The following is a 27,753-nucleotide window of genomic DNA, read 5'->3' as shown; positions in this document are numbered from 1 at the left end:
ATCGGCTATCTCAGGAGACTTCATCGATCAGAGCAAAGCCCAACAATAACTAGGCACATGAAGAGGGTGGTTCTGGTCCCTCGAGGCACAGACAGGTCATCTGGCTGGGCTGCAGCAAACAGGCCCAGCGAGAGCAGTCTAGCGTGCTGATGACTTTGTTTTCTGGTTCATGCCATAAGCCTTTATTGTCTAGACTTTGGAGATGCAATTGTATTTTTAAAAGTAATTGTATTTTTAAAAGTCCAGTAGGAAAGGCTTGTGAATCACTGGGAGTTTGCTCTATGCGGTGATTTTGCAAGTAAAGTGGTCCAGCAGGCAACGTGCAGTGTAACCTTAGGGTTAGTATTTTGGAAGGAGCACTGGGATACAGTTGTCTTAAAAAACATTGCTCATTTTAACTAGACTTTTTACATTTGCTGAAGCAAAGCAGGTTTGCATGGTCTCCTGTGAGTTGGGTTTGGGCCTGGGTTATCCATTTCTTCGTCCTGGACTTGGCCATGAAGCATGGAAATACTGTGGTCTTGATTTATGACAAAGTGGAAAATTGAAGAAAATAATCTCAGGCTAGGGTTTAAGGGAACTGGTTGACCATAGTGAGCATTTGGAGGTTTGTTTTCTCTGAGGGATTCTGGAGTCTTCAAACTTACTTTGCTACATATACATATTTAACTTACATCCAATTAGATATCGCAGCTGGACAGAACCTGGAGCGTGTGACATTTGATTCATTAATTCAGGCATCCAAGTGGGAGGCGAGACACAGCCCATGACCCAGCTGAATGCATTTAAAATGCTCTAAACTACAAATTGGAGCCAAATTCTCTGTAGTTTGAAAGCTTGGAAATGTTTCTATTTTCTGATACAGGCAGAATGACAGAACTGATACAGTCCCACTTTCTAGAAGTGTGCTTTTTAGAAAGGATGCTGGGGGTGATGTGATCAGCTTTACCTTTTAGAGAGATGGAGGAGAGCAGACGGGGCAAAAAGGCAGTTTTACGACAGTCCAAAAAAGACGAGGAGGGCTGCTTGTTGCCCACCTGCACGTCTCTTAGGAAAGCTGCCCCTTTCAAGTTCTCTACCCGCCTACATCGATGCAAGTGTCTCTTTGACACTTAATAAACTTGCCACGTGCCACTGGTGGAAAAGAAAAAAACACAAGGAGGGCACCATGGGTAGTGGGGGGGTGGTATCTGAGAGGCATTTGTTTAATAGGGCCTCTGTAGGGTCAAAGAGTGGCCTCCCTGATGTGTCCAACCAGAACCTGGGACCTTGTTTGCAGAGAGGGTCTTACAGGCGTCATCAGGTTAAGGGTCTTACATGAGCTGGTCCTGGGTCAACGAAAGCAGGTTTGTCTATCTGGCACCCATTCATCAAGGGTAAATTCTAGCACTGTATATTCTAGTTTTCTATGTCCTTGGTGGTCTGGCATTTAGGGATCATCTCAGGAGGAGGGAGAGAAAACCACCCCCCCCCTCCATGCCAGGGCTACCACCTTCCTAAAGAAAGTAGCAATTAGCCAGGGAACAAGTCTTTCACCTGCAAATGAACCGAACCTGTGAGTCCAGCCCCAACCACCTCTTTATCTCTCACATGCAAGCCAGTATTTCCCCAAGATGGTACCAGGCCAGGGACTGGGCAACCAGGGAACCCCACAACCAGGGAACCCCCTAGAGCCCAAAGCCTGCTGGGATTACTCAACTAGCCGATCCTAAAGCATTTGCCCTGCCACGCCTCACATTTCCCACAGAAACCCCAAAGGTGTCCCCTCCTGCTTTTGCCTCCTGACCAGGCCTGATGATCCATCAGTGGGGTGACGCACCCCTTTCTCTCAGGAAAGGGAAGTATTCTTCTCTCAAAGGTATGGAGCTCTGTGTGGACCTGCAGGACCTCTGTAAAGATTTCCTCTAGCACAGGGGAGTACACTGGCCCTAGTCAATGGCAGGTGTCCTTATAAGAGGCAGGAGTGAGAAGACACAGAGACCCACCCAGAGAAGCAGGTGCCACAGCCAAGGGATGCTTGGGGCCACCAGGAGCAGGAAGAAGCTAGAAAGGGATTCTCCCCTGGAACCTTGGGACTGAGCAGGAACCACCAATACCCCATGCTCAGACTCTGGACTCCAGAACTACGAGAAAAGATATTTCTGTTGTTCTAAGCCACTCAATGTGTGGCGATTTATTGCAGGAACCACAGGAAACTCCTCCACCACCCAACTAAAAGGCTCTTTAGGAATTATTTCCTCTCATCTTAAAAGAGAAATATCACCTCCAGTTGTAGTGACCAAAATCATCATCATAAACAGCCTTGCCTTATCGACAAAAAATCACTTACTGCAAAGCACAATTTCTCCCACTGACCTAGAAGAACCTTATAATAGAATTTTTTTTGGGGGGGGTAATAGCTTTAAATTGCCCTGTTCTTTTCAGGAATAAAAAGGGTTGAGGATGCTGTGCTTGAGAAAGAAAGAGATAGAGGTTCTGAGTTATATTCAGAACATAGAATTTACTAGATTCGGTCACTGTATCAATTTAGAATCTTGGTTACACAGAAGTTCAATTTAAACAGGCTTAAATAATGAAGGGGATTGATTGACTCATATTTGAAAAGTCCCGAGGAAGGGCTGGCTTGTTCCAGAAGCTCAGGCCTGAGGACCTCCCTTCTGTTCTGCCCTGCACCACGCTGTGCAGGGAGCAGTTAAATGCACATCTGAATGCACACACACGGTGCACACACATGCACAACAGATGCATAATAGTGCGTGCATGACTCACTCAGAAAGTTGGGTGATGGAGCCGTGGACACAGGGGATGGATTGTGTAGGATGTCAATTGTATGAACCAAGGAGTAAGCAGGGGGAGAGGTGGCAGGACTGACTGACGGAGCACGGGCTTAGGAAGAGCTGAGAACATAAGCAGAGGATTAGCCAAGACAGGAGAGGTGGCCCCTGCAGGCACAGGGAGAAGCTGGAGGCCCGGCTGTGCCGTGAGCGAGGAGACTCTTGGTAGGATGCTGGAAGGGTCAACGTCTGGAGTGAACAGTGGGTGCAGGAGGATGTTGTGGTAGAATCGTGTCCCCCTAACATTCATGCTACCCCCCACCCCTCACCCCACACCCTAGAGTGTGTCTTTATTGGAAGACAGGGCCTTTACAGAGGTCATCAGGTTAAAATGAGGTTATGGATCCTAATCAGATACCACTCATGTCCTTATAAACAAGAGGAATGTGGAGACAGACATGTGTGGAGACGGATGATGTGAAGAGACACGGGTGAAGACGGCTGCCTATGAGCCCAGTGGCTCCCCATCAGCCTGTAGGAGCATGCTTGCCCCTAGGACCCGGATCGCGGAGCCTCCCGGCCTGCCGGACAGTGTGTTTCTGTTGCACCAAGCTTCCCAGCAAACGGAAACAGGCCCCCAGCTGCCTTCTCTCCTACCTCCAACTCTCTGAGCAAAGCAGGGCTGCTCACTCTCGGAGTTAAAAGAATTAGCTGGAGGCGTGTCATTGATCTGGGTTCTCACATGGCAACCTTTGCCTCTTTGCTCCTCCTGACAAATAAAGACTTATTTACAGGGCCTCCCCGGTGGCGCAGTGGTTGAGCGCTGGGTTGCGAAGCTGCCTGCGGCCTCTGCGGCGATGGTTCGATCCCCGGCTGCTCCCCGGCCACCGGAGGAGGGTCCCACATGGCGCGCAGACCTCTCCTGCCGCCCGCTGCTCCCCTCAGCAGTGTACTTCGGTCCTTCTGCCTGCTCTGCTCCCCGCTCTGGCTCGGTGAATTCTCTCACCCTCCCGCGCTTCTGACTGTGCCCAGTGCATGTATAAACAAAACAAACAAACAAACAAATAAATAAAAAAAAACATGCCTCTATAAAAAAAAAAAAAAAAAAGACTTATTTACAGCCCGCAAGTCTAAGCATTAAGAGGCTGGGGGAGGGAGACATCAAAGTATTAAACCACAGGCTGCCCTGTTACTGGAGCAATTTGCTGAGCAACTCACTCCCACCGGGACTCTCCAGGGCCAGAGAAGTGAAGGGCTCCTGGCCGTGTTCAGGGAGGATTTATCCTCTTGGCTGATGAGCAGCTGAATAAAGGCATCTAAGAAAACACCTCAGAGATTTTTATTTTATTTTAATCTTTTAAAGATTTATTTTTAGCTATGCATACAAAATCTGAGGTGCAGGCCAGAGGTGCAGGGGGTGAGAGGATTCACCAGAGACAGAGCGGGGAGCAGAACAGACAGACTGACTGAAATACACTGCTGAGGGGAGCAGCAGGCGAGACAGGAGAGGTCTGCTGCACCATGTGGGTAGCTCTCTGGCTGGGGATCAAACTCATGCCACAGTGGCTGGTGATAGCTTGACAGCACTGCGACTTTAACCCTTGCACCACCAGGGAAGCCCAGATTTTTTATTTTTTATTTTACTTATTTTCTTATATCATTGTTAATTTTCGGACAGTATTTGATTCTCCCCTCAGATGCAGTCCCCGTAGTCTACCCACCACCACAGCACCTGTGACCATCACCACTGTCCCTTGTGCTTGTCCCTCCCCTGTTTTGACCTCTCTCCCCACTGCTGTGTGCCTCAGCTCTATGGTCAGCCTGCAAGTTTTGTCTCTTTCCTGATCCTTTGTTTGGTTGCCCCATATTCCTCATATAAGTAAAACCACCTGATATTCATTTTCCTTCTGACTTATTTCACTGGGCATCATCCCTTCCAGCTCCATCCATGTTGCCACAAATGATGTGACTATCTTTTCTGATCACTGAGTAGTGTTCCACGTGGGCATACATACCACGTCCTCCTGATCCAGTCTTCTGCTGTGGGGCAAATGAAAATCAAACGCACAGGGCTTGATTCACATGTTTCAAGGACATCATTCTCCTAACTTTCTTCTGTGCCCCCTCAAGCAGACCACACCCTAAGGGAGTCTATTGGGAAAAGACCCAGTTGGGGAGAGACCTGTCTTTTCTCCCTGCCCTTCCTGCCAGCCTTCCTTTCCCTCTTGCAGGCTCTTGGATCTTCCACTTTCATTGAGAGGCTCTGAGAGCTTCAAGAAGACAGCCTAACAGCTGTGACGCCACAGCCCTGTCAATCCCCTCTCGAGGAAAGCAGGAATACTTAAAACCAGTATCATAGGGCACCGGAAGACAAATTTTAGATGGCCCCATCTTTCTGTCTTTCCCATAACGTAAGCTTTCCGGGCAGGAGTGACGGCCTCCCTGTAAGGGGAGGATGAGGATGAGGAGCCCACAGGGAGCCTGAGAGGTGGCCGGAGAGCAGGAGGGAGAGTAGTTCTCGAAAGAGCAGAAGCACTGGCTTTGCAAGAGCAGCTGCTGCGCAGGCATATGGGGCCGGAGCCGGGTTGCAACAGGCTGAGGAGCCCTGGAAGACTCAGAGGGTGAAGACCACGGGGGCCGCCCCTCTTTCCAAGAGCTGGTGCCCACAGGGGAGAGAAAGGCTGAGCAACGGTTGCAGAGGTTGTGGGATCCACTGGGTAGTTGGTGGAAGCATCGGCACAGAGGAGAGGCCAAAGACAGAGGAGAAGAAAGATTTCTTTCCAGGAATAAAGGTCTGAAGGAAACAGAGTGAGGTTCCAAACAGGCGGACGGACTCGCGTCGTCCAGGGAAGACAGTGCCCCTTCCCCGAGACAGGCGGGGAGCACGGCGGTGGGTTCAGGTGCCTCCGTGCCGGGGCGATGGGGGCAGGAAGTGGTCAGAGGCCTCCTTCCTGGCCTCCGCTTTCCCTGTGAGTCGGAGGCCGGGTTGGTCATCGAGAGAGAGTGGTCGGGCTGGGAATCAGAAGAGGCCTGGAACTTTTTTTTTTTAAAGATTTATTTATTTTTATACAAGAGTTGGGGTACAGGCCAGAGGTGTGGGGGCAGGTGAGAGGATTCACCAGAGACAGAGTGGGGAGCAGAACAGACAGATGTACTGAAATACACTGCTGAGGGGAGCAGTGGGCGAGTCCGGAGAGGTCTGCCGCGCCATGTGGGACTCTTGTTGGCTGACCGGGAATCGAACCCATGCTGAGGAGGCTGTGGACAGCTTCCCGGTGCTGTGCTCAACCCACTGCACCACTGGGGAGGCCCGAGGCCCGGAACTTTAACTGAGAGGGAAAGGTTTGAATGAGAAGACAGGGCTAGACAGAACAGCCTTTCACCACAGAGAGCAAAGGTCCTTCAGCCCCAGCTTTGTACGTGTGTCGTGTCCTGTCTGAGTCTCTGTTTTCCTGTTGGTGAAGCTCTTCCTGCAGCTGGTGCTGGAAGTGAGGATTTCAGGGCCGTCCAGTGGGGTGTGTGTTCCGGGCCTCAGAGTGAGAGGCCTGCTCTTCCCTGCACGCCTCCCGCAGAGCAGGCTGCACCCTCAGGCCTGGGAGCTCCCTGGGCTCCAGGCGGAAAGCGCTAAAGGCAAGAACAGGCGCACTTGGCCAGGCCCTCCTGTGGCAGATGGAACCTCTACCCGAGCGACCAATTTGACTTCCGAAGCTTTTTATAGTCTTTTAATTCTATACTTACAGGCAAAATGTGGGGAGTTTTGCAGTTGATAGCACACACTGAAGTTTGGGAGCTAGTTTACTGTCTCGCTTGAACTTTCACACACATCTGTCACTCCTCGGATCACCCTCATTTTAAAGCTGAAGAGAAAGTGAAGCTTCGGAATTTATGTGAAGTTGACCCAAATCAGCTGATGAGGAAGCCGGGCTCGGGGCTCTGTCTGCCAGCCCCGGGCCTCCCTCTCGTGGCTGGGGAGGCCCCGGGGAGCTCAGCGACCGCAGGTCACGGGGTGTCGGCTCAGGTTCACCCCGATCTGCGGGCCTGTGCTCCCCAGCTCCTCCCCTCTTTCTTCTTCTTCTCTCCCTCCTTTGGTTCTCCCTCTTCCTTTCCTTCTGCTTGTCATGAAGCCAGTATTTAATGTGTGCCTGTCACGGGCGGGGCCTGCGCTAAGGGGGACACGGTGGTGGGTACATCAGGCACCAGCGACCCTGTCGTGTATTTTGGGGTGCTGGCCAGCAGCAGGGAGCTGGTGAATGGAGTCCTGTGCCCTCAGGACTGTGCCAGGGTGAGCACAGGGGGCCGGGGGCACCAAGCAGTCCTGCCAACACAGGCTGGATGGGCAGAGGGGCTGCCTGAGAAGTGACATCTGAGCTGCAGGAGAGACAATGAAGAGTGTCAGCCAGGGGGTGGGAGGGTGTTACAGACTCACACAGTCCCTCACACACACTTACCCCCCACACACACACTCACACACACTCACACTCACGTGCTCACATCACGATTTTTCCCACCAGCCTCTCCTCGGGCAGTCCCTTTCCTGGGCACTGGCCCCACCAGCCATCTCTGGGGGCACATGATGGGAGAACCAGAGGCCCAGGTCTGCAACCCCGTGGGGTTGTTTTTAATTCTCCTCTCTCCCTGCCCGGACAGGGAGCAAATAGGGGGCTGCGAGCGTTTCCACCTCACTCAGGCCTGGGTCCGCGCTGCCTGGTGTGGGGCCTGCGGCAGCAGCACGAGGTCATCCAGGCAGGGAAGGCACGTCCCACTGAGGCTGGCCATTCTGCCGTGACGCGAAGGCCGTGGGCAGGGAAGCACCCACCCACGGGGCTCTGAAAGGGCAGAAGCTGCTCTGAGGGTGTGCAGGGTCCTCCTCCATCTTTGAGCCTCGAACCTCGCTTGGCGGGCATTTGCTGAATGTGTCTCACCAGCCGGAAAGTTCCTCCCACACTGGAGAGATTCGGGTTGAATTAAACCTGAACAGTAAATGGGGGCGTTCGGGGGAATCCCGCTCAAGCAGCAGAACTCTTGCTCAGCGCTCGGTGGAGCATCTACTACCGACGTATTTCTCGCCGTCTGTGCAAGAACCGGCACCCAACACTACTAGTCACTGGTAGCGACTGATCGACCGGGATCAGGGGGTAACGCCAGGAGCCCCCAAAAGAAGATTTAAACCAAGATTCCTTGAACCTTTGGGAAAGCTCAGATCAAGAGGGCCCTGTTCCTTCCCTCATTGCCCTCCCCACCAGGCCCAGCCCTCCTGCTGTATTTATTTTCTCCGAAGTTGAGTGCCAAGATCGCTCTAGTTGGAACAAAACTTGACAGTGGCTGTTGTCCAAACCTAAAGATTTTTCCAGCTGGTCCCAACCCTCCAGATATTTCTCTGCGGCAGCTGAGCAGACACAGGGAGCGGCCTTACACACTGGGCCAGAGGCTCCTGAACAGCCCGCCACCCCTCACCTGCCTGCTATGCCCCCATGCGGGTCGCAGCTTGGGGATGACCTTGAACCAGCCACCTGTTGGTGGTGATGCTTGTTGAATGCCAAGTATGTGCCGGGCAGAGTCATTTTCTTAATACTCACATGACATGAGCCCCAGGGAAGAAGTTACTATCACCATTTTGCAGAAACTGAAGTTCACAGCTTAACTATCTTGTCTAGAATGTGCAGGGCCCAGGCACGATGGAGCCAGGCTTAGTGGTTGTGTCCCTAGCCCTTGCTCATGTCTTGTCCTGTTTGTAGGTATGTTGTTGGTGTCAGGCTGAGATCAACGAGGGCTGGTGGCAGCCTCCCCATACTAACAAGCTGTCATGGGACTCCAGCAGGATTCTGAGGTCTCAACTCAGCTCTGATCTACCTACCCAGAGACAGACCAGACCAGATTCCACAGGTGAGGACCCCGCCTGCCAAGACCACCCTCCACCACAAATGCCACCTGCTGCTGACCAAGCAGCCTACCACACGGAGTCCCACCACCCCACCGTCAGACCTCAGGTACTTCCACGAGCCCAGGTGTTACCTGTGCTTCTGACCCACTGGCTACTGATCAGAGGTTCCCAGGACACCCACCTCACCCTTGATCAGTTTACTAAACTGGCACACAGTACTCAGGAAGCTGTTCACACTCTAGATCATGACTGATTCCAAAGGACAGTGAAGAATACTGGCAGCAGCCTCATGGAAGAGAGGCAGAGGACAAGGTATGTGGGAAAGATGTGGAGCCCCTGTGCCCTCTCCATGCCTGCCATTCTCCCCAAATCTCCATGAGTTCCCCCCCAGAGGCGCTCTGAACGCCCTCCAGGTGGTGCCTCATTACACAGGCAGGAGTGATTGCATCGCTGGCAATTGCATTCAACCTGCAGCTAAGTCTGGGGGTGGGACTGCAAGGTGCAACCTCTGCTCACTTTGGTTTCCCTGGCAACCAGCTCCCCACCACCACTCCTCAGGTGCTTTCTAAGCTACCTTTATTAACACTGTTAAAAATCTGTTACAGGGCAGGGAGAGGGGCAGCCCAGACCCAGCAAACCTGCCTATTCTAAATGGGTTCTGCCATCCGCCCCGTCAACACAAAACACATGAGACTTTAATGGGAAGGAACTTTAATGCAATTAGGAAACAAGACAGGAAAGGCAAAGAATCTAGTTTCTAATCAAGCATCCAAAGTTACCCGTCCCCTCGTGGGTAAAAGTCCACCCAAATGGGATTGGCCCAGAGCAAGGCCCCAAAGCCTGCCCCAAGTCTAAAGCTTCTTCCAGTGGGGACCCACAGAAGAGGGTCAGAAACAACCAGACCAGCCTGGAAGGAGAGGAGCAAAATCAAAATCAAGACAAAAACTGCCATGGTCACCTCCCCACGGGTTTCACCCACATCTGTGTCACCCCGTCTTCTACCAAAGGCAAGCGCAGTTTCTTCACGTGTCTCTAGGCCCCATGCGCCTCCTCCAGGTCTCCTGGCTCCATCCTGCTTCCTTCCTCAGTCTCTTCTGCAGCTTCTCCTCTTCCTGCTCAGCTCCACCCTCCCTTGGGTGGGGCAGGGAACCTGGAAACTCTCCCTCTCCTGGGGACCCCCCTGATACAACACCAGATACTCTTACCACACTCGGCATTGAGGACACTTCCAGGCTTCCGGGGGAACTGTGAGACAGGAACCGTGGATGAAGACCAAGTGTGTCTTGGGCCTCCCCGGTGGCGCAGCGGTTGAGCGCTGGATTGCAAAGCTGCCTGCAGCCTCTGCAGCTCCGGTTCGATCCCCAGCTGCTCCCCAGCCACCGGAGGAGGATCCCACATGGCGCGCAGACCTCTCCTGCCGTCCGCTGCTCCCCTCAGCAGTATATTTCGGTCCTTCTGCCTGCTCTGCTCCCCGCTCTGGCTCTGGTGAATTCTCTCACCCTCCCGCGCTTCTGACTGTACCCAATGCTTGTATAAATAAATAAAAAAATAAAAAACTATTAAAAAAAATTATAAAAAAAAAAAAAAGACCAAGTGTGTCTTATGAGAAATACACCTTGGGCATTTGAACGAGAAAATATGTGTGGGCATAGACACACTCACACACACACACACACACACACACATTGCCTGTAATAGCAACATCACAGTTATTGTGGCTATTTTGGGTTTTGTCAGTATAGGGTAAAGAAAATATCAGGCTTTTCTGCCCTTCTGCCATCAGGATAGATGATGGATCCTTGTCCTGAATGCATGCCTGATGGCGGGCACCTGGAGTAGGGTGTGGGCATAGGAAGATGGGACTCACCTGGGCTAAGACTGGGCTTTTAAGGGCGGCGTCACGGGGATGCCAGCAGCAGCAGCCGAAGCAGAAGCCGAAAGAGAAGCCGAGAAGCAGCAGAACGAACGCTAGAGAGCCCAGATAGAGTGAAGACTTGCTGGGGGGCTGGGAGGCCTGCCAGCCTGCCAGCACCCCAGCCAGCACCCCTGCCTGCCATATGCCTGGTGAACCCCAATAAAAGACCTGCAAAAAACCACTGAGAACTCTGACTCCTCCTTTACCCGGTCTGCATGGGATCAGAGAACCTGCCCTGTGCCCGTTCCTGCCTCTTACAGTCAACATACAAAAAATGCTTCACACTTGAAAGATGCGTAAAGTCACTGGGTCACTCTCTTTAACCTGGATTCAAAGCCTGAGAAAGTTCCCGTCAAGGCAGAGCCTGCACAGGCCTCCTCCACTGAGGTGCTCACGCTTTGGGAGGAAGGAGGGGCAGGGAAGGAAGGTGGGAGGACAGGACTTTGCCGCGGCACGCAGCAGTCCAATGCTGACCTTGGGGGCGGAAATTAATGGCACCTTAGCTATTGTTTTATGAGATAGAGTGGTTGTCCTGGCCTCCTGTTCTGTTAGGCCCTAAATGTTGTGGAACATTTGGGGAACACAACTTGGGGAACACAATCTAGGCCCTGCCCCCAAGTTGCGGCCAGTCTCCCCGGGAGGAGATGAACTAGAAAGCGGAGGATTGTGGATGAGTGTGAGCACAGCGGGGTGTGTTGGGCATTGGTTCTGGGGCCCTGGGGGTAGATGACCTGACCCAGTCTTGAGGGGAAGGACTCAGGGAGATTCCCAAGGCAGCAGTGTCTGAGCTGAGACTCACAGGAGGGAGTTCACGGTGGAGGAGAGAACATGGTGGCCTGGAGCTAAGAGAAAGAGGAAGCAAAACGCATGTGAGAATCTCAGGCAGCACAGGGACCCCAGGTCGAGAGCAGCGGGGGTGCTGAGGATCCCGGGAAGAGAAGGGGATCGCGAGGCCTTGCACACGGAGAGGGCAGGGCCTTCAGCCGAGGGACCAGGGCAAGCCTGTTTCTCAGCATACAATGCCCCCTCCCCAGCATGCCCCCTCCCCAGCACTCCGGGAAGGACCCCAATTTGGACAATCGATTGCACAGAACTCCCCAACGCGCACTACAGACCAAGAAACCCTGCGTGACCCACCCACGGAAATGGAGAGGACGCCCCTGAGGAATCCTGAGATGACAGAAATGGGATTTAGAGGAGGCCTGGGGTGAGGGGCAGAGAGAGGAACCCAGCTGTGCCCATTTGTGACCCACGCCTGCAGCCGGCAGCCCTAATCGCCATCCCTTGGGGTTGGCTGGTTTGGAATGCAGCTTCGCCCTCCCCCAGCCCCGCTGGCTGTCTCCTCTGGGGGAGGAGAGGATGGCTGCAGGGGCCCAGCCATCTTGCTGCTCACTGAGGAGCGGAAGCCACGCGGGCATCTCCTGGCGAGCGCTGGAGCCGAACCAGGTGGCGGGAGGAGCGTGGCCCTGGACAGCGGGACGGTGGGTTCCAGGGGTGCCACCGTGGCTGGGAATCCAGGCGCAGAAGGGGAGGCCAGGCCCTGGGGTGGGAGAGACCATGCAGCGGGTCTAAACCCCATCTTCCCAGAGGCGCCGGAGGGTAGAGAGAAAGGAAGACGTGAGGGCAGGGGAAGGGCGCAGGGCGGCCAGGGCGCTGCGGGGAGCCGGGGTGTTTGGTCTGTGGCAGGAAGTGAAAGTCCAGGAGCGTCCAGCGCAGGATGTCCCTGCATTCCTTTCCATGGAGGGCCTCCTGCATCCGGTGCAGGGCTCCACCCCAGCCCCCCGCCCCTGCAGGCGGTTTGCTTCCTTCCCAAGGGCCCGTTTTGAGGGCAGAAAAAGAGAGTTAAGGAAAAAAAACGTCAAATTTCAGTTGGGGCTAGAAAGAGAAGGTTGGCCTCCCCCTCCGGACACCGGTCAGCGTGAGGAAGGTGGTTGATGGGGGGTGTCTTCCAGGTACACGCTCACCTGGAATCAGATCTTGTTCAAACTATGGGGAAACCTGTCGATACTTTCACTCGTTTTGGCTGTGCCTGTCAAGGAGTGTAACTGCCTCTGTGGTGGGTATTGCCCTGTTTTCAGGACTCCCAAATGCCTACATTCCTTCTGAAACAGGGCCCAGAGAGCCAGGAGGATCCAATTCACTCCTGGCCCCTGGTTCTTGCTGGCCAGACTTTTAATATTATGTCCCTGTGGCTGGTGATCAGTTCATGACTTCCTGGGAGTAGCGGGCTTTCTAAGCAATACACAGACTAAGAATGTTCTTCCTCACTTAGTATCTGTTTAGTTTTGCTCTTCACTTAATTGAACGGTTGTCAAGGAGCAGTCCAGAATCTCCCCAGCTGGCTTGCTCAGAGCAGTGCTAGCCTGTGGTCCTGGCTCAGGGACCATATAAGGTGGGAAGGAAATTGCAAACCTCATTCTTCTCTGGAGGTTGCTTTGGCATGAGCCTCTTGGAGGGTCTAAGTTGTCTCATTTGCATTTGGCATCTTGCTCGCTAACCTGACACTCTAGTCTCCATTTCTGATTTCTGACTCACCCTCGGGGCTTCCCTGATGCTGAATTAACCCTTTCTAGGGCTCATTTCCTGCAAAATACGACAACTTTCAGGGTTCCCCCCAAAGCAAAGTATCTTTCATTGCTTTTTATTATCATTATTACAAATACTTGTCATGATTACTAGAAATTACACATTAATGAAAGACAACACAGAGAAGCAAAATAACCAAGAGTACCCACTCTCTCAAGGAAAACCACTGCTTGGCATTCCCTCCTGCTTGTCTAGGATGGATACAAAATGCAAGTATTGATGTATTTTTTATTTTTTTTAAAGATTTATTTATTTATTTATTTATTTATTTATACATGCACTGGGTACAGTCAGAAGCACGGGAGGGTGAGAGAACCCACCAGAGCCAGAGCGGGGAGCAGAGCAGGCAGAAGGACCGAAGTACACTGCTGAGGGGAGCAGCGGGCGGCAGGAGAGGTCTGCGCGCCATGTGGGACCCTCCTCCGGTGGCCGGGGAGCAGCCGGGGATCGAACCGGTGCTGCAGAGGCTGCGGGCAGCTTCCAACCCAGCGCTCAACCGCTGCGCCACCGGGGAGGCCCTGATGTATTTTTTAATGAGATCATGAGATATATTTTTATACAAGTAAATTGATAACATCTTTCCACATCGATAGTTACATTTCTGTAATGTTATTTTAATGACAACATAGGGCGCTTTTGTGTGGCTGCACCAACATTTACTTAATTGATCCCCTATGGTGAAAATTCCAATTGTTTTGTTCCTTTATTCTAAGCAGCCTGTGACAAACGTATTAGAGTCAAAGCTCTGCATGTGTTCTTAGTGATTTCCTTGGGTTAGACTCCCAGAAGTACATGAAGAATGTTTCTTTGCAGGTGCTGAGGTTCTTGGTTTGTGGAGTGTGCGCAGGTGCAAGAGGAGGTCTTGGCGGGATGCACCATTCACAGGTAACAGTTACACTCATGCATTCACAGGTAACAGTTACACTCACGCGCCTCTGGATGGTTCCACTAGTTTCCTGTGGCTCCTGCAACAAATTACCACAAAGAGTGTAGGTGGCTTAAGACAACAGAAATACATTCTCTCAGTTCTGGAGGTCAGAAGTCCAAAATCAAGGGGTCGGTAGAGCCATGCACCCTGGAAGTTTCTAGGGCAGAATTCCAGGCTGTGGTTTATCCCTTCAGGGCAAGGCTCTGTGCAAAAGATCTTGCCCTGTGCAAGACTCTGCCATTGCAGGGTTTTATAGCCCATGCAGCAAAACTGAAACATTTAACTTTTCAGGGAGTAGGTGCTGTTCCAGTCCTGTTCCGGTCTACCTGGAACTGGCAGAGTCAGCTTGGAGCTGCACCCATAGCTGGGCAGAGTGGGCATTTACCACTTGTCACCTCCACGGGCCTGCAAAGCTGGACCTGCCTCTAGCCACGCCTCTCCCTTGTTCACTTTAAAAGTAATTCTGCTGATGTCCTCCTACCCCCATGTGAAGGTGCTGGACGAGCAATTAAATTCTTGCTCTGCTTTGCAGAATCTGGGCACCGTGTGAACTGGCTTACAGTCACCAGACAACACACCCTCTTGGGGCCTGTGACATTATCTCTGCTTCCCCCTCTTCCGACTCTGACAAGGATGCTTTCATTGGATGTAGACCCCACCCAAATAATCCAGGGTCACCTCAGCTGGAGCCCCCCGATTTAATTATAACTGCCAAGACCGCTTTTCCACCTGAGATCTGGGGCAGAGGCCAGGCCATATCTTTGGGGGCCACCATTCAACCACTGCGATGTTCTTCCAGACAGTCAGTATATTTCAAATTAGTGCACATTGTTGATCTCAAACCAACCAACAACAAACAAGGATTGTTTAGAAACAAAACAACAGAGGAGAGGGCAGGTTGGAGAGCGTGTTCATGGTGAGACCCTGAATCCACCCTAGCCACCCCTAAATTGCCTCTGGAATGCCCTGCTCCCCTCCAGTTCTGCAGGAGCAGGAAGGAGCAGGCACTCGTGAGAGCTGCAAGGCACACTGGGGCTGTCGTTACTGATACAGGCATGTGTGGGCACTCTAGCCCCCCGGTCCCCATTAAGCAGTATATGTTCATGTTCACAGCATACATGCATGTAAGCAGTGCGCTCTCCTATCGCATGGCCTTTGTGGAGACATAACGTCCAGCTGTTTGAGCAAGGTGGGTGAGGGAGACCGGGAGACCGGCTTGCAGAGCACACACTTGGCGCCAGTAGGAATTCAGGGGCTCCAGCCCTTGCTGTCTCTTTAAGGAGGTCAGTGGGAGGCCCAGGTTGGACTTGCTGTCCCCTGGAGAACTTCCCCAGGCCTCCCTCTCTGCACCGGGGTCCCAGCCTGCACAGGTCCCATCTGCTTCACCACAGGAGAGTCAGGCCCGAGAAGCTTTGTGCAGGACCAGCCGGGCTCGGCAGCCATCACACGGAAGTCCTGACTTACAGTTTTTTGACAAGCAAATCACCCACATATCTCAGAGCAAAAGTCCTCAAAGGACATTCCTGAGTTTCCGTGGGAGGAAAAATGAGTTGCTTTATGAGCTCTTTCAGTGAGTTTCTGGACTCTTGGATATTATAATATGTCGCAATCTTACAACCTTATCTGTAAACTGGGCCTGAGAGTCAAACACTGGCTGTCCCTGAACTCACAAATAACCAGGATCCAAAAGTTCATTTGTAGGTGAGTCATTTGCAACTCACAGTACCTCTTCCATATCTTCCCAACCAGAGCTGCTGGGGCTGTGGATTCTTGCTGTGAACAAGACAGAGCTGTGGGAGCAACCTGACCTTGACCCTGAACCTCACAGAGCTCCCAGACTGTGAGCCCAGGGTGCTCCCCAGGGCTGGAAGGGAAAGGAGAGGGCTTCAGCAGCTGCTGCTACTGCTGGAGGAGGCTCCCCGGACAAGAGGGTCAGGGGGAGAGATTCAACCCCAGAGGTGGCTGCAGAGGGCCACAGGCAATGTGTTCAGATACAAGGTCCTAACAGCTGCCTGCCTGTGCTGTTGCTGTTGGACTAGGAGGGAGTCAGAGGCATTTTGAGTGGGGGTGGACTTTGGAGGGTGCATTAAACTACCCAGCGCTGCCATCATGAGTACAACGGACTGGGTGCCTTAAAACAATAGAATGTTCCTTCCTCTCTTACACTTCTGAAGACTAGAAGTTTGAGGTCTGCAGAGTTTACGGAGCTCTCTGCTACTTTCTGGTTGTTGGCTGCATCCTGGGCATCCTTTGGCTTGGGCTGCTTAATTCCCACATCTAACTCTCTGAGCACGGTGGCCATCCTCTGTCTGTGCATCTTGTCACGTAGCGTTCTCGTCTGCCTCTGAGTATCTTTTTATAAGGACCTCCTTCAAATGGCACCATGGTTCACCCTGATGGCCTCATCTTGATTACATCTGCAAAGACCCATTTCCAAATAAGGTCACGTTCACAAGTGCTAAGGGCTAGGACTTCAACATCTTTTGGAGGGACACAATTCCACCCAAACAGAAAGCATGTCATCTATCATCTCAACCAAAACAAAACTACATAATGCCACGATGGGTTGCAAACCACAGAGCCTCTGCTTAAATAAACACTGCCAGGGACAGATGGGCCGTCCATGCCCAATCGCAAGCTGCCTCATCCCTTGTTATGACCCCAACGCTGCCTCTCTAGCCTTTCATCTGTAGGTTCCCTCTTTCCTTGATGGAACTACATGGAATGAATCTAATCACTCCTGAAGAAATTCTTTGTGATATATGAAGCTGTGTCAGTTAGCCTTGAAATATTTTCTTAAGGCTGAGTACTCCAGATCTTCATTGACATGCTTTTAATCCACTCCTTAATTCTAGTCATCAAACTTGGACCTGGGTGTTGGGGTAGACCCATCATGACTGAACACATGTGATGCAGGTATGGCCTGGCAGACGCAGGAATCAACTGTTGGTCATTAGCTCCTGGGATCTGAGCATTGCACCTCTATTGAGACCTACATTTGTACTGGATTTATGGTTTATTCTGGTTAGTTCTGGGGGTTTTTGCTGCTTATCTTGTAGGGAGCCATAGAGCTTAGTCACCAAGTGAGACTGTTGACTCAGCTCAAGTTTGGAATCTTTGAAATCTCTGGAAATCTTTCTAACAGTTCCTTGCAAAGCATATCTCCCATCATTACTTTTGAACTTACTGCTTCCTTTTGAACCTCAGGCATATTGATTTTTATTAAATTTCATCTTATTGCTCTCAGAGCTTCAATGCAGTACATTTAGACTCTTGTGAAACTTGATCTGTCGTTCCTGCCTTAGCCACTCAGCCCAGCTCTGGGTCGTCTGCCTTCCTATAGGAAAAGAAAAGGATGAAACAATATTTATATCATTTATTAAAATCCTAATAAACTGGGCTAGACAATTCCTTCTAACATTCTCATTGACGTCAACACACACACATTGCACAAACGTGAATACACAGTTCAGTGAATTATCACAAATTAGATGCCTGGGTAACCACCCATGTCAAGAAAGAGAACATTGGGCTGGGAATGTTTTAATAAGGATTCTTCCCTTTAAGTGCTCAGACCTATCTGGTAATTATTATTAAGCCTGCTTTACAGATCATGAAGCTCCTCAGGTGAAGGGACATGCCCAGCATTCCAGCACTGGGTAGCAATAAAGTACAGAATAGCTCCCCCGCTGACGACACTGGACTTGAAGGAGGGATGTGGCCACCTACCCAGAGGACACAGGTAGCAGGGTCCTGAGCAAAAGGAACCACGAAAACAGGGCAAGCTGGCAGAGGCATGAAGTCAGACAGTGCATCTTTCCTGGAGCACAGGATCCTGGTAAAGGAGTAGTGAAAGGAAGCCAGGCTGGACTCAGTGATGGGCCCACACATCTGGGCATTACTCCACCTACAGAAAGTCACTGAAGCTTCTGAGAACTTTGCTCTAGGGTAAAATAACTTGTTTTATTCTTAAATTGAAGTAGCATTAATTTACAACGCTGTATAAGTCCCAGGGTTACAGCTTCTTACCGCGCTCACAACCAATGCCACAGATTTCTCAAGTCATCATCTACGACCAGGCCCCAGGGCCTGCCCCTTCCTATTTCTTCACATCTGGTATCAACCATCTGTTGTCAGTCTCAGGATTTGTCTTTATATTTTTATTATTTTTAAAATTTTAATTTTTTGCATAGAAGAATTGGGGTGTAGGCCGGAGATGTGGGGGTGAGAGGGTTCACCAGAGACAGAGTGGGGAGCAGAACAGGTGGATCTACTGAAATACACTGCTGAGGGGAGCAGCAGGCAAGACAGGAGAGGTCTGCGCTATTTGTGGGTCAGCTCCCTGGCAGGGGATGAACTCAGGCCACAGGGAGGATAGTACTGAGACTTAATCCTTAGACCACCAGGGAGGCCCCCATTTATATGGGAATTTTTTTAAGCATTCCCAGGCCCAACAAATACCCTGCCAAATCATACTAACTAGGAACATTCTCTTTTACATAGCCAGGGAAATTTGTACCTAGTTAACACATCTCTTCAGGCCTGGTAGTGCGTCGCAGAACCAACACTATGTTCTTGAGAAGCTGATGTTTTCCATACAAAAAAGATCATGGTCCCCTAATCACTCTGTTCTTGATGGTTTAGAAGAAAAGGGTAAAATTTGCTTTTCCTTTTTATGATTGCTTTAGCCCAACAATCAGTTCTGATAATCTAGAAATAGAGAAATGTGTTTAATGAGTTCACCATAGGCCTGGAGTGAATAAACTTTTGCAAAGTTGCTTTTATCTCATGAAAAAATGCTTTAAAAGAAATGAAAGGAAAGCTACCTTTGCTAAAATAGGGACCTGAAAAGTGATCACATTAAAATCAATGAATGTTACTAATGGTCTTGCAAGTCTGTTTTTACAAATAAATCCTGAATCCACATATGAATACTAGACCTCTCTCTGTCCCAAGAGAACAAAACGGTGTATGAATGTCATCTGACCTAACCAATTTTCAAATTGATATGAAATTACTATTTGAATTCTGATTTAGTCAATGTCATGAGTCATTGCCCTGGAGCACAGACAGAAAGCGGATCTGCTCAATGACACAAAATGTGAACAGTGTCGTGTCTCTGGTGAATATGAACAAGCATTGGAACCCATCTGGACAATTTTCATAAAAATTTAATCTTTCACTCTTGAATGACCTGTTTATCACGGATATCTGAAATGACTATCTGTTCAGATCCCTGCTCCACTTGTCCATATTCACTTGACCGCTGCAGAAAGTGTCTTGCCTTTGAGGGCCTTTATCCCCCGGTCAAAGTTCATTGTCCATGGCCAGTCTCCATGGGGTGCTAGCACTCTCTGGAGGGTGTCCACTCCTGGAAGCCATCATGGAAGGCAATCCTAGCACTAGAAAGTACTAGAAAACTTCAGGATAAACTTGGGGACTGACAGCAGTCATGTTACCTACCATGAACACTGCTTTCCACAGAGCCTAGAAACCAGAAAAGGGAATGAGAAAAATTCTGAGCCACTCAAGCCTCTTCCAGTAACTCTGGAGTCCACGTGGGAACCCTGACTCCTCACAGTCTGATTGCTTCATTCTTGCTTCACCTCTAGAAACCCAACAATTCTTTTAGCCCAATCTACAGGAAGATGGGTTTCTAGTCTCTTAAGCTGAAGACGGCTGCAAGGAATCATGTAGCAAACCCTACATATTTACTCTCTGACCCAATCTCTGAGACCCTCGGTGTCCTCAGAAACAAATAATTGTAAAAAGAATAGGTGAGAAGAGCTAGTATGTTATGGGTTGAGCGTGTCGTTGAAGTCCTAACCTTCTGCACTTCAGAACTGACCCTCTTTGGAGATCGTGTCTTTGGAGCTGTAATTAGGTAAGATGAGTTGAAGAGAAAGAGTAGGCCTTTAACCCAATACAACTGGTGCTTTTAGAAGACAAGATACAGAGGGTGGAGACAGCCATGTTGACAGAGCAGAGCGGGAGCAAGTGCCTACAAGCCAAGGCTTGCTCGTTACCTACCCCAGAAGGTGGAGGTAAGGCAAGGAAGGATTCTACCCTACACGTTTCAGAGGGAGCCTAGTCAGGATTTGGTTTGTGAGACAACACATTTCTGTCAGATTAAGTCCCCCAAGTGGTGGGATTTTGTTGGCAACCCAAGATGAAGGATCTCTAAGATATTTTTTATCTAGGAATTGCTCTGCGTTGGCACCTTTGTGAGGTTGAGAAGAGGCAAAGATGACCAAGTTCTTTTGCTTTCCATGCTCAGGAAGTGAACCCCTAAATCAATGGGCTGAAGGATCAGCAAGACGGTGGGATTATAGACTTTCCCTGCTGTGTTTTGTATCTCCTGGGGTTCAAATAGAGGTTGTGGATGGACACTTGCCTAGCAGTGACTTCAGACAGTGCCCGACAGAGCAGGCCCTGCAAAAGGTCACGCTCCTTATACAAGGCACAGGGAACTACACCCCAGAGAGGTTTGCTGAGAGTTTTACCGCCCACCCCCCATTCCTGCCCAATTATATGACTATTTTCATGCTTTTTAAAAAAATTTTGTCAAAGCACCAGGGTAGCAAACCCTCCTTTTTAAGAAGCGTTATTCAGAACATCTTGCTTTAACTTAAAACACAAATCCCTCTTGCTTTGTGCTGTGTTGTCTTAACCAGAGGGGGTGAGGGGCCGGGGGAATCAACTTTGGCCTCCATCACTGCCTCCCCTCAGACCAAAGAGGGGACAATGTCTCACACATTCCCTGGTGTTTGGAGATTGTGTGATCACAAGTAGATTCTCACACAATGCAAGGTGAGAGCACAGTGGTTTGTTGTCCTGTGAGTGAATCTTCATAGCCAAGCCTTTTCATCCTCTCTAAGAATTTAACTGTACTTACACCAGGTAAATCTGGATGTTTCAGTAACCTTTAAATTGTCCCTGCTAATCAGAAGCAGATGTGTCAGCAACACAGAGATCCCCAAAACTGTTGGGAGATAGATTGAAAATTGTGTTTAAAGCTTTACTGACCTACTTTTTTTTTTTTTACTTTTACCTATTTCCAAGCAGACTAGGAAACCTGTATACCAACTGCTTTATTTGAGCCTCTTTTAGAGATTTATGTTAGTTTTCTGAACTGCTGTAACAAAGTACCACAGAGTGGGTGACTTAACAGAAATGTACTTCCTCACAGTTCAGGAGGCTGGAAATCCAAGCTCAGGTGTCCACAAACTATTGGCAGCCACTACAGCATGAGTTGGATCCCCGGCCAGGGAGATGACCCACGTATCATGCAGCAGACCTCTCCTGTCTCGCCTGCTGCTCCCCTCAGCAGTGTATTTCAGTAGATTCATCTGTTCTGCTCCCCATCTGTATCTGGTGAATCCTCTCACCCCTGTACCTCTGGCCTACACCCCAGTTCTTGTATGCATAAATAAATCTCTAAAAAAAAAATCAGGATGGATTTACAAAAGGGAATGGATGTATTGGGAAGCAATCAACAAGTCTCTGCTGTGAGTTAAATATTTATGTCACCTGGTATTTCTAAACCATCTACAGGAATATATATTTATACAGGTGGTGCAAACAATGTATTATAATTACTTTTATGCATTTATATATTGTGTTTCATTTTAAAAAATTTTTGTTTAATTATATGTTCTATCAGATATAATTTTATGTAAGAAAATAAGGAAGCAAATATCCTACATTTTTTAAAAGATATATTTTTTTTAATTTTATTTTTATATTCCCCATACAATTGCAACCACCTTATTTTGACCCCAAACCCTCCTTTCCCCACCCCCTCCCCATAATGTGTCTCTGGTTCATAGTTGTTTGTTGATTTTGATTTTTTCTTTCTTATAGTTATTCTTTTTTTTTAAAAAAAAAAAAGAGATTTATTTATTTATTTATTTATTTATTTATTTATTTATACAAGCACTGGGTACAATCAGAAGTGCAGGAGGGTGAGAGAATTCACCAGAGCCAGAGCGGGGAGCAGAACAGGCAGACTGACGAAATACACTGCTGAGGGGAGCAGCGGGCGCAGCAGGAGAGGTCTGTCCGCCATGTGGGACCCTCGCTGGTAGCCGGGGATCGAACCAGTGCTGCAGAGGCTGCGGGCAGCTTTGCAACCCAGCACTCAACTGCTGTGCCACCAGGGGAGACCCTCTTATAGTTATTCTTTTTCCTGGTCCCTTATTTAGGTTTTCTAAATTCCTGCTATTAGTGAGACCATCCGGTATTTTTCTTTTTCTTTCTAGCTTATTTCACTGAGCATGATCCCTTCCAACTCCATCCATGTTGCTGCAAATTGCTTGTGTTTATCTTTTTTGATTGCTGAGTAATAGTCCATTGTGTATATGTACCACATCTTCTTGATCCAGTCATCTATTTTTGGACATTTGGATTGTTTCCAAAGCTTAGCTATTGTAAACAGTGCTGCTATAAACATAGGGGTGCAGGTGCTCTTTGGAATTGATGTTTCTGTGTCCTTTGGGTAAATACCTAGGAGTGGAATTGCTGGATCATGTGGAAGCTCTATCTTTAGTAGGTTGAGGACTCTCCACACAGCTTTCCATAGTGGTTGGACCAGTTTGCACTCCTACCAGCAGTGCAGGAGACTTTAAAGATATATTTTTATTTATTCGTACAAGAACTGGGGTGTAGGCCAGAGGTGTGGGAGGTAAGAGGATTCACCAGAGACAGCCGAACTCAGGCCATCATGGTGATAGTACCAAGACTTAACCCCTAGGCCACCAGGGAGGCCCTAATTCATCTTTCTGTCCTCAATCATGGACTGTCTCATGAGTAAGTTAATCTCAGAATTAGGAGGGATCCAGTCTTTTCTACAACCAGTTCTACTTGAATGCCAGCAGTGATGGGAGCTCCTTATCTAGACATCCATTGTGTTGATTAGACTAGCGAATACTAATGAATGAGAAGACAAATTGTGTGTACTGGGTATCTGGCTGCGATTTCCATTTGTATTCAGATATGAAGTTTTACTTACAGAACAGTAACAAATGCTATAATGATATTCTCATAGGTTCAAAACATACATTTTCACTTCTGTGTTTGCCATTTATTCTTTTATTCATTCAAGAAATGTTTAAAGAATGCATATAATGTGTACAACATACATTATTGCAATAGATGGATATGTATCGTTCCTGCTTGCAAAATGTTTATAAGCTAATTGAAAAATAAAGACACCTCTTGGGTAGTTAAACACAATCTATAAGTAAGAGTCAAAAGAGTGGAGAGTTTATCAGTTTTAGAGAGTCTAAGAGAGGTCAGGGGTGAGGTGGCGAGACTTGAGATGGGTTGTTAGGGACGGCTGGTTCAGCTCTGAAACCCAAGGCAGGTGGGAAGGGCAGCAGGGCAAAGGCAGAGATAAAAAACACGATGCCTTTAGGGGTGAAAAAACCAAAACTTTTGGGAACAGGGGGCTATTAACGGGTTGATTAACCCAGTGATTTTTTTGAATCATGCTAAGCCACAAACTGCTCATTTACTCAAAGATTACTTTGAGACAATGATGAAAATAGACACAAGATGAGCTAAATTCACAACATCAGGGTGGACCTAGTGGGATGCAGTCTTGAAAGATATGAAACCCAGAGATAATCTTCATAAGAGAAATGTGAAATGAGGTAAACATAAGATTTGTTAACATATATAGCAGCAGAGTTGGATACATGGAGAAATTCCATGCCCTTAGGTAAAGATATGTCCATTGTGAACCAAATTATTTTATAGCTTCAGAGCTCTTACAACTCAAATCCCAAAGGAGGTTTTATAGAACTTTTAGTCTTTTTTTTTATCCCCCAGAAAGAAGAGTTAGACATAGGGGAGTAACTCTAATATTTAAAAATAGATTTTAAAACTGTAGTAATTTCATCCTACAATAACATACTCTCTAATGCAATGCTATTGGATTTTATAATATACAACAGTGTGATACTGGCATTCAACTAAGCAGACATGTCAAAAGATACTATATAAGGTCCAGAAATGAACTTTATTACAAAAGAAATTAACTACATGAGTAAAAAGTTGTCACAAAAGTCAGTGAGAAATAGAAATTGGGGGTTTCTTCAGGAATAACTGGCAGGTCATTTAGGAAAAATGTCCCATTAGCTATTCACCACATGCCTACACCAAAATTAACTCCAGATGATTTAAGATTTTAATGTATTTTAAAATATAAAACAATAAGATGCATTAAGTAGGTGGTAGACATCTGGATAGAATAACGATATATTCTACACTGACAAGCAATTAACGAAATTAAAAATGAACAGATTTTTACCAGACACAATGTTAAATTGCTACAGATCAAAAATAAAAATAAAACCAATGATCAAAAATAAAATACTAACAGACTGAAAAACGCAAGTAATAGGACACCAAGTTAACAACCTTTTCATGAGTGCCTAAGAAGACAAGAAAAATCACTAAGACCTTACCCCTAAAAATAGACAATCCAGCAAATAAAATTAGTAAGCACGTATAAAAAGATGTTCACACAGAATATTAGTCAAAGAAATACATGCTTTTTTTTTAATCATTCGAGCCAATTACTCTTTTAAAGTAACTTAATATAAAATTCCACCTATCCTAAAAATATTTTAGATATCATTAAAATAAAATTTTTAGACTTCTATCATAAAAATAAGATGATGCTGAAATGGGAGAAAAATTGATGCTTAAAGACATTCAGGGCTGTGTTATTTATAGTAGCAAAAAGTCCCATATGGGGCCTTCCTGGTGGCGCAAGGGGTTAAGCACAGCACTGTGAAGTTGTATGCAGCCTCTGCAGCATGAGTTCCATCCCTGGCTGGCCAGGGTGATATTCACATGGTGTAGCAGACCTCTCCTGTCTCCCTGCTGCTCCCCTCAGCAGTGTTTCAGTCAGTCTGCCTGTTCTGTTCCCCACTCTGTCTCTGGTGTGTCCTCTCACACCCTGCATCTCTGGTCTGTACCCCAGTTCTTATATGCATAAATAAATTAATCTTTTTTAAAAATTCAATATGTAAATAAGTGAATAAATTAACTCACCATGGCAGATTAATTTAGTTCAAGGGGATATACCCAGCTTAATGATGGACTATGCATTTATTTAAATAACAATAAAATAATAATATAATAATATGTAATGTCTTATGTAAAAACATATAATTAAAAATGATTTTTGTGAAGTGGAAGCCAAGGCATGGTTCCTCACTGCTGGGTATTCCTAACATTTAACACCGTGTCTGATAGGTGAGTTCATAAACCTAACAAGTGAGTGAAAACTGTCCACACACTGTATAGTTTTTGACCATGAGAAAAAAGATAAAAGAAGGAAAAGAAATGTAAATAATAATGTCCTACTTTTCTATAGAAGAAAAGACATCATATGCCAATATTGTAATGAGATGTATTTACCATTGTTTATTAAACTTTAACAGGGTAGCTTGTAATTTTTTGGCTGGATTTGACAAAGCTATCTTATAGTTAAACTTTGAAGTCTCTTAAGCTGAACAGTCCTCTTGATTTAATGGAAAGTATGTGGTTGTTTTTTTCCTCATGCTTATATATGTGTGTAAGCACACAGGCACATATTTTTCTTTATAGAAAAAGTACAGGGAAAAAGAGCACCCCAAATTCCACTACCCAGAGATAATCAGCACTTACCTGTTATTTGAGACACGCACATGCAGGTTCACATTGTCAGTTTCCAAGCAGGGACCCTACCATACATGCTGTCCCTGAACCCCGCCTCTGGTCATGTTTGTCTTGACTGCCAATTTCACCGCCTATCCCAAGGTCTGATTTCCATAAAATCCCATTTAGTTACCATTCCCAGGGGGCCACCAGTACATGGGCTACATGTGCAGATGATTAACTAGTAGTTTGTTATTTTTATGGCAAACCACAGTGCAGACTTACAGAGACCTCACTTGGGAGGGCAAGTCCAGAACCTATTATCTACACCCTCAAGGAGTCTTGGAAAAGATACACAATTTTCTAAGGAATATGTTCATGTTGACTGGTGTTACTAACTTTGTTTACTTCATCTCACTTTACTAATCAGAGCAGCTGATTACCCAGTACAACCCTAACAGGCAAGCTCAACAGCTATTAGCAGCTACTATCAGCCAGGCACAGAGTTAGGCTCATAAAGATTATAAAGGGGGCCTCCCTGGTGGCGAAAGGGTTAAGTCTCAGTGCTCTCACTATAACCACCTGAGCTCCATCCCGGCCAGGGAGATAACCCATATATGGCGCATCTGGCCTACACCCCAGTTCTTTTTTTTTTTTTTAAAGATTTATTTATACAAAACTGGGGTACGAGCCAGAGGTGTGGGAGGGTAAGAGGATTCGCTAGAGACAGAGTGGGCAGCAGAACAGGAAGGCAACCAAAAGCACTGCTGAGGGGACCAGCAGGCGAGACAGGAGAGGTCTGCTGTGCCATGTGGGTATCTCCCTAGCCAGCCGGGAATTGAACCAGTGCTTCAGAGGCTGTGGACAGCTTCACAGTGCTGCGTTCAACCCTCTGTGCCACCGGGGAGGCCTCACCCCAGTTCTTCTATGCATAAATAAAATCTTTTAAAAAAATTAAAAACATATATAGTAAAATATTAAATGTATAAAGAATAAATAATAATATAATAATAAATGTAATAGATATAATATTAAATATTTATATATTTTATATGTATATATAAAAAAGGCCAAGAAAATTACCTCTGCCCTGAAGGGAGTTTAATTTACCCAATATAAAATGAAATAGAAATTCAGAAGCACTACTATTCATATTATAGTGTATGTCTTTCCAGATATAATAATTATAATAGGTAACATATATGGAAAACCTGGCAGGTGCTGACTTTGTACTAAGAGTTTTGCTCAGTTCAGTTTCTCAGTGTTTGAATTCTCCTCTCTGGTGTAGTCCCTGGGAAATTCCCACCACCAATTCACCCCATGCACCATCACCACAAGCCCTTGTGCTCTTCTCTCCCCTGATTTAATCCCTCTCCCTCCCCTGCAGAGTATCTCTGGTTTATAGTTGCCCATTAATTTTGTTTTTTAATTTATTATAATTTTTTCCCTAATCACTTATTTGGTTCCCCTACATTCCTCCTATAAGGGAAACCATCTGATATTTTTCTTTTTCTTTTTGCCTTATTTCACTGAACATAATCCCTTCCGGCTCCATCCATGTTGCTGCAAATGGCGTGAGTTTATCTTTGTTGATTGCTGAGTAATATTCCATTGTGTATATATACTACATCTTCTTGATCCAGTCGTCTGTTTTGGGGCATTGGGCTTGTTTCCATAGCTTACCTATTGTAAATAGTGCTGCTATAAACATAGGGGCACAGGTGTCCTTTTGAATTAATGTTTTTGTGTCCTTTGGGTAGATATGTAGGAGTGGAATTGCTCGGTCATATGGTAGCTCTTTTTAGTAGTTTGAGGAAACTCCACACAGCTTTCCATGGTGGTTGGACCAGTTTGCCTCCCTGTTCAATTTATTTCATCCAGGTATTGTCAGGGGCCACAGATGACTTTAAGGACTTCTAGGAAGTGGCATGCCATTCAACCAAGCGCTACCTGCATTTCATCCCAGCTCTGTCACCAAGTATGCCTCACCTGAAAACCAAGCTTACTTAACTGGAGCTTC

The sequence above is a fragment of the Talpa occidentalis genome, unplaced genomic scaffold (assembly GCF_014898055.3).
Source record: "Talpa occidentalis isolate TD23 unplaced genomic scaffold, MPIMG_talOcc4v2.1 talOcc4.2, whole genome shotgun sequence".
Taxonomy (NCBI): domain Eukaryota; kingdom Metazoa; phylum Chordata; class Mammalia; order Eulipotyphla; family Talpidae; genus Talpa; species Talpa occidentalis.
Note: the sequence above shows the minus strand (reverse complement) of the source record.